Source organism: Pieris rapae, chromosome 10 (assembly GCF_905147795.1).
Source record: "Pieris rapae chromosome 10, ilPieRapa1.1, whole genome shotgun sequence".
Classification (NCBI taxonomy): Eukaryota; Metazoa; Arthropoda; class Insecta; order Lepidoptera; family Pieridae; genus Pieris; species Pieris rapae.
In genome coordinates this window covers 1525046-1537815 of record NC_059518.1, presented here as the reverse complement: position 1 = coordinate 1537815, position 12770 = coordinate 1525046, and positions in this window count along the sequence as shown.

Genomic DNA, 12770 nt, shown 5'->3' with positions numbered 1-12770 from the left:
TGTAATTTGTTTTCCTTCCAAACACGCAATTTGTCAACGACCCTTTAATTACTGAAATTCATGTTGCTTATTTAGAAAATGCATACGCATCGCGAGTGTTTCGCTTTAATTAATTTTGGACAATGAATTGTTGCTGTTATTGTCAGGGGAACTGAACTTTTATTGTGTTTTTCCTCCAGTTATGCATGAACTTTTTGCGGCTTGATTTATTGGAGTCCGCTGTTTTGCATCGGCAAAATAAGTTGGAAAGAGATTCGAACTCCGTACTGACATATACTATGAGTTGTAATTTAGTTGCGTTACAAACCTTTTTTGTTTAAGACTTTTCTTTATACTTTAGACATAATCTGACACGCGTTGATTTTGGTGTCTTTAGGGATTCGGCCTGTTAAGAGATTGTATATTACATATCAATTAAATAATAAGCACAACTATTTTTTCCGACTTTTGGTTTTATGTATTTCCCCTAAGCCTCTTGTAGATATTTCGTTAAGACCCAGACAGAAGACCAAAGCCAATTGGTTTATGTATGTGATATTTCGTTTGCGTCGCTTATAAACGTGGTTTATGTATAGGTGTTTCAATTGCTATATTTGATTCCCAACGTTTGAACTCACCTTAAATGTGTTTTTAATGTGTATTTGGGTAGATTAGATTAACAAATCCGACACACACCAAGACATTGTTATGTTTTAAATGATTGCGTAAATACAATGGACCGGCAGTTTACGTGAAGTTGATTAGCACCGACTTTGAAAGACACTTTTGACACGTAATTTTAGTATATAGCAGTATGTTATCATATACAATAGTAAAGTATTGTAATTATGAAAGCAGTACATAAGTTTCTGTAAGCAGATGCGACCTATCTTAGGCATCTTCGTTCTAGTTTCCCGTGTACTTAATACGAAATATTTCGTCCAAGAGAAGTTTACATAAATAATGTTTTATTCGATTGTTTAATATGTTGTACATTACGTAAACTTTTGATTATTAAAATTTTATCGTTTAACATATGATATAATGATAATGTTAGGGGAACTCTGACACAAAACTAGGCTTAATTTCTGAAAGTACAACTAAAATTTGGTGAAGATGGCTTCTGTTTGATCAGCTCTTGAGAAAAGTTTTTGCCAGGTCTGACTGTAACAATATTTTCAACTACTAAGCTAAGGAGGGAATTTAAGTGTAATTGATCACTCGTTTTGGTTATCAAGGCTTCCTAAGGAGGAATAATCTTGAGTACAATAGAACAACAACTACAATGAATATTTTGTCTAATAGCATAATTTTATTCTAGTTACAAATAGGATGTGTTCCTATTGAGACTGAAAATATCGCTTTGTGTACTGCAATATCGCGAAGAAGAATCAAACTCACACTTTAAAATAGATTTTGTTTAGTTTTTTTGGAATTTATTTTTTTGGGTCTTAATTGTTTCTTTTTTTGTAATGTACGTTTTGTTTAATAATTGTTGTGATTGATATTTGTATTATCTCTAAATGTATGTCATGTTTGCCTGTTAGTGCTTGTCACATTAAAAATTGTACTTTGTGTTTGATTTTAACAATGTATCAGTGTGCCGAGCGTTGGCAAGTTTTATCAATAAAAAAAATCGCGCGCGAATCCCCAACTACATTTATTAAGCTAGCAAGATACTGCAAAATAAAATTATGCAATAGCTATGAGTTTGTGACTGTTTCTTAGTTCTGCTCTACGGGAATGTCTAATAATTTATACATCAACGAGCCTACCCTTGCTATATACTGGTACAACAATGTAATAATATTTTCCAATCAACTTCATATTACATTTTATAACAAAGCAAAAACCTGTGATTTATAAGCTACAAATTGTAATTAGCAAAAATGTATGGAAGGCTGTAGATTTCGGGTCATTAATAAAAGAATATATAACATATTTATACTTGCTGTTTCGTATTTTGTATCGCTACTTAAAATTTATGTTTTGTTCCCTTATCTGTCATTTGCATGTATTCTTGTTATTCGTCATTAAGAATTAACAAATAATAATTCAAACAAGTAAGTAAATTAAAACCAAACCGTGTGGTCCTAGTGATTCTTCTTTCGTTTGTTTGTTTGGTTCCCAGCTATGCACCAATGGACATTCTATGTGCGTATTTAACACTTCAAAACGTCGCATGCCTTAGACCCAAACGTGGACGGTGTGTTAGGTATGAAATGTTGATTACCTACAAGCCAATTAGAAATGATCACAGAACCTTAGAACCTTAAGTACCGAGAGTTTTTTACGCCGGCTTTTTCTCTCGGCCAACACCCTCTGTCTTCTTTGGCGATGAGTAGGGATGCCAATAGGCTCGAATTTAATGACGTGGAATAAGTGATACCATTATGATCCTATGTTCCAAAATAACCGTATTTTTTTTAAGAACATAATAAATACAGAATTTATGAATAGATCACGTCCTTAAGAGTGCATCTTTACCCGAAGTAGCGATAGACAAGAGTCATAATGTTTGTACGGTGTGCTCGTAAAATTTTATACGTTGCTCGAGCCCAGGATGTATCCCCTGAAACGACGCTCCGACCTCATATAACGCTTCCTGAGACATACTTATCTAACCGTGATTAATTTGTTGTCATACACGCTCCGAAAATTTATTTTAGTTAAGCCCACCGAATGTTGAGCAAAATTTGCATAAATTTGGGATTCAATAAATTATGATTTAGCCGTCTTCATATTCGTCATGCAAAGATAGGATTTAAATAGGATCAGATTTATAGGATATTTGAGATTTGACTAACTTTTGTATGTATATATAGTCTTAGAGACAACATACAAGTTCACATTTCAAGGATCGTCATGCTCACATGAATGTCATTGCTTGTAGTGGCGTCCATGCGTCGGGTTCTCTCTCTTCCTAGAATATGGCAAGGGGGCTGAAGGCTGGCCATGCGTCATATTCGTGAGCGGGTGCTACTACCAAAGTAGCACCCGCACGTACTGGTCGTACTTGAATCGTGTATTCGTGTCGTTATTTTATTATTATTAATTACTTTATATGTCGTGGGGAACATCGTGTAATGGTTGCAGCTCCTTACAAACGTTGTGTAAAACAAAAACTTGGCGATTAAAAAGAGTAGCGGAGAGTTTATTGCCAGTTCTTCTTAATCTTTGCTTGATTTGAGAACCGGTAGAAAATGTTAAATAAGAAACATTTCATATACATTTCTGTTTTGGACTTGTCTTCGATTGTGTATATAATAAATGATTTAAATATGAATTTTGACAAATATACAAATAATAACACATTTTCTATAATATTGATCTCCAGGCGGACTGACTCCGTCACCGACGTGAGTGAGACGTACCAAAGTCTCGGGAGATCGGGAGAGTCGCAGGATTGACAAGCATATTCGTTATTCGATCCGATGTCTACGCCATGGAGAATATATATTTTTTAATTTAAATTTAATTTAGTTATATAACCCCAGTTTTCGTGATGAGTGGTCCTGTGACACATAGGCCTCTTCCAGCTGCTTCATTCTCTTCTAATGTTAGCTTTTCTTATCCAAGTTGTGTCTACTGCCTTTATATTGCTTTTTAACAAAAAATAATATATTTCACTTAATTATATGTTTCCTAAGATAAAGATTAAAAAGTTAAATAGCCAATTATCTCTGAGATTTTGAAAGGAAAACTACTTATATACATTCACGATAGGTACACAGTTTAAACTTTTTTAATAAGTATTTCGAAGCTTCTTTGAAGTTTGATTTCTATTTGAAAACTTTCGTTCGGTCTCTTTGGAATTTAAACGATTCACAAGATGTATTTCCTTCACTTAATTCTATAAATCACTTTTATAATATTTTAGAATTTTGTGTTGTGGAAATTGCGTTTAAAATGTTTTTTTTTTTCCACCATTCAAACCAACCAGGCCTGCCCGCACCAACTAGGGCCTGTATTTATAGCAACCCGAATATTTGATAGACTTACCAAAAAAAACAGTAGGCATAAGTATCAAATAGTTACTTTAATAGTCAATGTGTTCGTAAATAATAATGATTATGAATTCACTATTATTAAAAAACCATTGATTAATCTTAAATGTATAGATCTAGGAATATTCAAACAAATCAAATCAAAAAAACTATTTGTAGCGGCTTAGATAATGACAATAGCAGCTGACAGTGATGACTAACCCCGACATAATAAATTTCTATTAATAATAATAATATCTATAAAATTACTACACTATCAAATAGTCTTATAATAAATATATAGAATATTTATTTGTAGATCTATTAATATTGGCGAATCGAATTAACCACAAGCATTAAAAGTTATAAACTGTTTAGACTTTAACGTTGTCATTTATGAGCTAGGTGACATGACATGACAATGGCGCCAATTCTTTGACATACACCATTTTAAAGTTATCTTCAAAACTTGTAAATGTTAAGTACATAACATACTTATTTTAAATGTTACAGATAGGAACTCGTCAGCAGATATATTTGTGCTAGATAATTCTTATTTGGGTTATAGGGTGAATGTAGAACCGAATCGTAAATAGAAAGGATTAGACAGCCCGCGGGATCAGGCCAAACTTTAAACTTAAAGTTTAACAGTTTCTTGTCTAACACGTTTTAAAACGGGCAACTCCGAAACAATAAGATATACAACAACTTCTTTACGAGATTAACTTTGCTTTGTTCATGAGAACAGCTGGTTTTAGACAGATATGATATATTTTAGCAAGTAATATATTAAATTACCAAAATCAAACCTCTATTTGAACAATAATAATAACTATAAGTAGCGACGTAGTGAGCCCAACTACACTCCTACGCATCACTTGATATTTTTCAGCTTATACAATAAGACGATAATATATTTTGTTATTATTTTGATTATATTAGGTAATATATAAACAAAATAAGCCCGTACCCGAGATTCTCGCTAACAAAACGGTTAAATTTTACATTAAACACGCCTGTAAATTTTAAAGAAACAGACTATTTCACAGCTTTTCTAATGAAATGTAAACAGAATAACGATGAATTATTCAAGATGACGACCGTCATGTTAGTTAAACTTTCACAATGTTACCTCTATTTAAAATGCGGTAAATACATTACATTGTACACTATAAACAACTAAATAAGTAAAGAAAACACTTTTAAACGGATTGAAGCTATGTATTAATATAAACTTTTTAATATGTAATATATACCGTAGCCGGAGATGGACGTGGCGATCCCCAAATGGACTACACAAAAATGAGATCGACTATATACTATCCAACCAACCAAAACTATTCAATAACTTTGAAGTCCTGAATTTAAACTATCCGTCAGACCACCGATTAATTAGATCAACATTAAAAATAGCCAAACAAAAACAAAGTAGAGTAAAATTTACAAGCAAAATCAACTTTCAACTGAAGACCAAAGACGAAGTAGTAAGATATAACAATAACTTAACCTCAATGCTACCCTACCCTTCTTACAACTTGAAAGATACATCAATACAAACTTATCACGACAAAATAGTAAATGCTATTAGCCAAAGCTTGCAAAAAGCTCGAGAAAAGGGAAGAGAGCCACACAAACACCACAAAATACTATCAGATCGCACCGCTCTATTACTAAAAAGAAGAAAAGAACTACAAGAAAGAAATAATAAATCGAGATCAATGAGAAATGAGCTTTCCGCCCTCTACAAAGTGACAAATAAATACATAAAAAGAGATTACGCTAAATACAGAGAAAATACTATAGAAAGACATCTACAACACACAGGAAGCACAAAGAAGGCCTTTAAGGAACTTAGAACGAACAAAACCTGGATAGGAGGATTAAGTAAAGACAACAGAACTTTGTGCAAGCGCACTGCCATTATCAATGCGGCGACAGATTTCTATAGAAAGTTATACAGTGATAACATCCAAAATAATAACATCTCAAGCACCAACGAAAATAACGACGAAATAAGTATAAAACCAGTGGACGAAATGGAAGTCCAAGAAGCAATAAATAGCTTAAAACTGGGAAAAAGCCCTGGATCGGACAACATAACAAATGAAGTATTAAGACTAGCACACAAAACATTAGCTGGACCACTAGCGGAACTATTTAACTTAATACTGCAAAAGACTAAAACGCCCATACAATGGTCTGAATCGGACATCATACTCATCTATAAAAAGGGTGATCCGAAAGATATTGGCAACTACAGACCAATAAGCTTACTCCCGAGCCTCTACAAACTCTTCTCAGCCATTATAAATAAAAGAATCAGCAGCACATTGGAATTAAAACAACCAATAGAGCAAGCAGGCTTCAGGAAAGGTTTCTCAACTGTGGACCATATACACACACTTGAACAAATCATCGAAAAGTACCAAGAACAACAAAGACCGCTATACATAGCGTTTATTGACTATCAAAAAGCATTCGATACAGTAACACATGTAAGTATATGGGAAAGCCTAAAACAGCAGGGAGTTGAAGACGTATACATACAAGTCATAAAGAGCGTATACAAAAACAACACGGGCAAAATTAAGCTAGAATCTCTAGGACCAAGTTTTACTATAGAAAGAGGCGTACGGCAAGGCGACCCCTTATCTCCAATAATATTCATAGCAATTCTGGAGGCTATCTTCAGGAAGATAGATTGGAGTAAGTCAGGCCTATATATAAAAGACAAATACATAAGTCACTTAAGATTCGCAGATGACCTAGTGCTGTTATCAGAATCCAGCACCCAGTTACAACAAATGATAGAAACTTTACATTCGGCTAGTATCAAGGTGGGTCTGAAAATGAATCTCGCTAAGACTATGGCAATGACAAATCGGCGGAGAAGAATATTAACAATAGATAATGTGCCACTCGAATATACAGATTCATACATCTATCTAGGTAAGCAAATTAGTTTTCATCCGAAAAATAACGAACTAGAAGTGAAAAGAAGAATACAACAAACTTGGAATAAATATTGGAGTTTAAAGGAAATCTTTAAAAGTGGCCTGCCTATTACCATAAAAACAAAAATTATGAATTCTAACCTTCTTCCAAGTTTGACTTATGGTTGCCAGACCTGGAAATTCACTTCAAAAGTAAAAAATCTTATCACCACCTGTCAAAGAGGACTGGAACGCAGCATGCTTAAACTAAAGAAATCAGACAAAATACGACACACAATAATAAGATCAAAAACCAAAGCTACAGACGCACTGAAATACGCACAAAAACTTAAATGGAGATGGGCTGGCCATGTCGCGAGGCTTAAAGACCGAAGATGGACCACAGAAGTGACCTTTTGGAATGGACCTCAAGGTAAAAGAAATCGAGGAAGACCACATACTCGTTGGGATGATGAGATCAAAAAAGTAGCCAGCCCAAACTGGAAACAGACTGCACAGGACAGATACAAATGGGCATCTTTGGAGGAGGCCTTCACCCAATAATGGGGTTCCTACAAATTATATTATTTAAGTATACTAAAATCTAACCAAGCCAGCTAATAATACAATAAAATAATGTAATAGTAAATATTATCTAGTAGTAAATAGGATATATATAGTAGCAAATATTATATAAGTAGTATAATAATAACAATAAATAAAATAAGATGGTATTAATTTTAATTAGATAAGTAAGCGTTTGGAGATGGGCCAATGTAAATAGTTATATTTGTAGGAAATAAAAAGGCTTTTTTATTTTTTTTTATTTTTATTTTATTTTTATTTATTTTATTATGTAATATATAACTTCAATCCGTTAAAAAAGTGTTTTCTATAAATGTGTTAAACTTATGTTGATTCAAAACAATACTATCTAGATAAGTAGTTTCTTATTTTTTTACATGTACCGAATCTTTCAATGGAGCAAATATATTTCGGGATAGTTCACTAATTCAATTGTCAAAGACTGATATAAATTCATGTTAAAAAAATTTACCTTATAAGAACCATATCGCAACCAAACCAAACCAACAAAATCAAGTTATGCGTTATAAAAATCCAATAGTTCTGTTAATTCATTTATTAAATATTACGAATATACTTTTGAAGTTATATTTATGTTTCTCTGTGGAATACATAACAGGGTCGCAAGATGCGAGACATAATTGTGTAACATTGCAAACGTTCTTGGCCATAAATGCCATAAGCTAAATAACCCGCTTGGAATTTCTATGTCACTTTTATACAAGTCATCTCTCTCTATCTTGAGATTTTTCTCCCAAGTTGTGGAACACCAAACCTTTAAGCTGTCTTTCTTTTCTCTGGTGGCATTCACCTTGTTAACCAGTTTCTCCATCTGCCATTGTTCATCTGAACGTTTTACATATTACATACCAAACATTTGAAATATATACCTTATTACATCATCAAGCAATATTTTTTTTATCTAAAAAATTGTTTGAAAATAGCTTTCTATAATTTTTCAATTCGTTCTTAATTTTATTACGCTGTTGGACTTTAGTGAACTGATTTCAGGCCCTAACTTGCGTCTACACTGCTAATTACTTCCGGAAATGTTTTTGAGCATAATTTTGGCTAATTGCAGTGCACTCGGCACTCGGCCAAATAGAAGTGCGGAAACATTAAATCACACGACACACGAAAAGTATCTTTAAAAACATCTCTTCGAATTAGTTTTTCTTTGTTAACAGCAAAATTAAATGTAAATATTCTTGTTCCTTAACGTGTGCAGGACACGTTAAAGAACAAGAATGCTGTAGGGAAAATTTATATTTAAACACGTTTTTATTTCAATCCTCTGTTAGGTATCTGTGCCCTGTTTATAGCAAAAGCCTCTTCCAAATCCCGCCATTCCTCTCTACACCGTGGCCCTCTCTGCCATGCCTACAGTTTATTTAGATTGGTCTGTCCACCTTCGAAGTTGTATTCCTCTTTTTCGTTTGCTATACCATGGGCACCAGCCCTTGGTGCACTTTCTGGTTCCTCTTGCTATGTGGTCCACCCATTTCTAATTTAGTTTAAGTAAACTAAAAATTGTAATATCTGCTACCTTTATTATTAATCTTAATGAAGACAAAACTTTTTTTTTTAATTTATTTTATTATTCTTTATTACTCAATATGTCATATGGAACATGGTGTAGTGGTTGCAGCTCCTGACAAACACTTACAAACATTGTGTAAAAAAAAACTTGGCGATTAAAAAGAGTGGCGGAGAGTTTATTGCCAGTTCTTCTCTTCTTTTCTACGCCCTTGATTTGAGAACTGGCAGTAAATGTAAAATTAGATTAACTTAATATTTTTTTTTGACGTTAATGTCACATTTCATGTCGTTGTCATGTCGTGTACATTATGTTACCTATATGAATAAATGAATTTTGACTTTGAATGCTGTGATACGAATGACACTTTAAATAATATGATATTACAATACTTAATTTTTTGTTTTCCACACAGTTCACACTAATAACTCAAGCACATGAGCTGACGTGCGGAGAACAAAAGTGTTCGGGATATAAATGAAATGGTATAATTCAGAAAACTTTTTCATTGTACTAACTTTTTGCTATGGGGGAATTCGCAAAACATTGTGATCGCTTCGCGGCTCATGTTTTGATAACGCTGTGACGTTGTTATCTCATTTGATGAATGGACTTTTTGCTACAAATGGACGTTGTTATTTCAGCCAAAGCCCAGTTGAGCTGTAGTGTTTACAGAAGGGCCGAGTATATAACAATATTTTTTATATACATTATTTTAACAGCTGCCACGTAATCACTGATTATTCAAATTACGTAATTTATTTACGAAGCCTTCAGTTGAGTCTCTCAAGTAGTTTTGCTTTGAAAATTCTGGTATTGTGCCAGTTCTTTCTCAAAAATTTTAGTTTTTAGTAATAAGTAAAGTTTAATACTAAGAAAAAAGATATTAAACGACTTTATGTATATAAATTATAAGGATATGGTTATTTAACATTGTGCAATTATCTTACCATAAACAAAGTTTATATTTATTAAAAAACTAAAACATAATAAAAAAACAGTGTATTTTCTCTTTTAATGCCTTAGTTACCTCACGTGGAGCAAAGAGTCTCGTCTTCTCGTAGAAGCCTGTTCGGTCTGATTGATTTTAATTCCCATTCCTTATGGGCGCAACGCATCAATAATCACAGATTAATCCAATGTAATACATTCAAAATAATACTTCTACCGATTATTTATGCACTTGTTTATGGTAGAAGCGACAATAACATAGCTGCACTGGTACTCTGTAACTCCAATATCCATTTCGACGTGTTTATAATTTCGATGTAGTTACAATATTTATCCATTGACAGTTGCAGAGTAATGCTTCAAAACGTCTAATTGAATGTATAGCGAAGTTATTAAAATTTAAATTACTTTGTTATCTCTTAATGAACGTCGACGACGAAAATATATTCTGCAGACTGATTCTGCCATCCAGATTCATCTGAAGTGTGGCGTTCAAATACTGTAAACGTCTTGACTCACTAACATAGATTTTTGGTTAAAAATTTAAATTATAATTTTTTTTTTGGATTAGTGCTTTATCATCTATAGGCATATTAACAAATACCAATTAGGTAAGTACATGGCTGTTATTTTATATAAAACCAGTTTTAATAGATTGACATTGCCAATATAATTGTTGACATCTCAATTAATATCAAACATCTATTGCAACACAACTTAATAATTACCTTAATTACAAATCCTTAGAGTAATCCCAATCAACATCGTAGCACAGTTAACGTTTAAGTTAAGCTTTCGTAGTTCGAATATATTGAACGCTTTTGCGTCTTACATCTATGTAAATCATAAATGTTGACGTTTCGAGGAAAATCATTCCGTGCGGAAAAGTTATCAAGGCGTCATGAACGCTATATTTTCTCGTTAAATCCCGTTTCCCCGTACCCCAATCACGTTTTATCAGTTTGTGTATACAAACAGTTTGTATATAAACTCCTTTAATAGTCCAACTCTCTATTAATAGATATAGAAAGTTACCGTCCAATAGTGGAAAGGATTTTTGAAGGGAAACTTCTTAATCGAAAAAATTTTACTGTCACATTTTTCGGTTGCGCGTCAAAGTTCAGAAACAACAAATCTTGCAACTAATCAATGAACTATATATATATATATATGAAATCTATATATGAGAAATCGTAGAACGCAGAAGCAAGTCACACTGTATTGTGCAGCATGAACTAAATTTATTTTAAAAGGCCAGTATCTCACTTGCGTGTTTTCTGGTAATGTCAGTATGTGAAAGTCAGTACAGTGAAATACAAAAAGTGTAAAATGATCTCAACAAAATAACTTTGTAAGTAATAATGATAGATTCTAATTGCTATATTTGTATAGTAAAGAAATCATTTATACTATATGTTTTCTTGTTTATATCTTCAAACAGTTAAGGGCTCTTAAATACTAGGGAAGGGTAGTGATGCGAAAAACATTTTCATGACAGTACCTAAGTGGTTCTTAACCGGTCGAGATGAAACATTTAACCCATAGTAAGGTATACACAAGAGGGCGTGGTTAATTTTCTTAGTAGGGCAAAAAAATATCTTAGGAAAAAAGTGTAATTAACTAACAACTAAGAATTCTTAGCTACCCGTAATTTAATTCATACTAAAATATATCTGTTTCTTTCAACTACATGTTTACATAATTTTAAAGCAAGAGATCAAAATAATTTTGTCAAAAGACTGCAATTAGACTTATTCATGTTATATATTCCATTCATTAACATTTTAGATATTGGTGTGTTTTTTTTATTTATGTATGTTAATAAATATGAATCGATTTACATATAAGAGCGTGCAACAACTATACAATTATAAAGTATAATTAAGTAATTAATCTATGGAACTACAACCTTTTTAGGTCTCGGCCTCAGATTTATGTATCAGTTTCATGATCATTTTAAACATAGCAGACAAGTGTCCTAAGGTTCCATCCTTAAAGGTTCCTTCAACGTTCGAGCGAATTTTAGATGCGCACATAGAATGAAAGTCTATCGGTGCACAGGTTTAAACATAAAAAGATAAAAATAATAGTGTGATTTCGATTTTATTAGAAATTAGTTCGAAGGCTTTGTCTAATTGTATAAGGAACCGAAGTGAAAAATTCATTAGAATCTCTGTAAGATTGCAGTCAAATTGCCGATATCAGAACTCTAGAAAATGTAGGAAATGAAAATTGTTGCGTAACTGGAATCTAATCTAAAGTACTAAGTTTTGCTGAACATTCCTTCATATTAAACCTCTAAATCCGTTTCTATATATGTAGCCTAAGTTTCTGTGTCTGTGTGTGTGTTTCTGTCATCTACCTTAAAAATACCATAGACTTACGACAAATATGATATACTAAATGTCTTATTTATAAGGCACTAATCTTTCTTAACACCGTAAACCCAATTGGGAAAATCAAAAATAACGAAATTCATATTATACACTGCGGTTAGGAATCCCTCTGCGACTTGAATGTCTTTTAATATGTAAGTAATTATACTTTCATAGTATTTTTTCATTTTGTCTTTTTAATGTATTAATTGTAGGTAGAAATTGTGAATTTTTCTATTAATTTTTTTTTTTTCTAGAACAGGGGGCAAACGGGCAGGAGGCTCACCTGATGTTAAGTGATACCGCCGCCCATGGACACTCTCAATACCAGACGGCTCGCGATTGCGTTGCCGGCCTTTTAAGAATTGGTACGCTCTTTTCTTGAAGGACCCTAAGTCGAATTGGTTCGGAAATACTTCAGTCC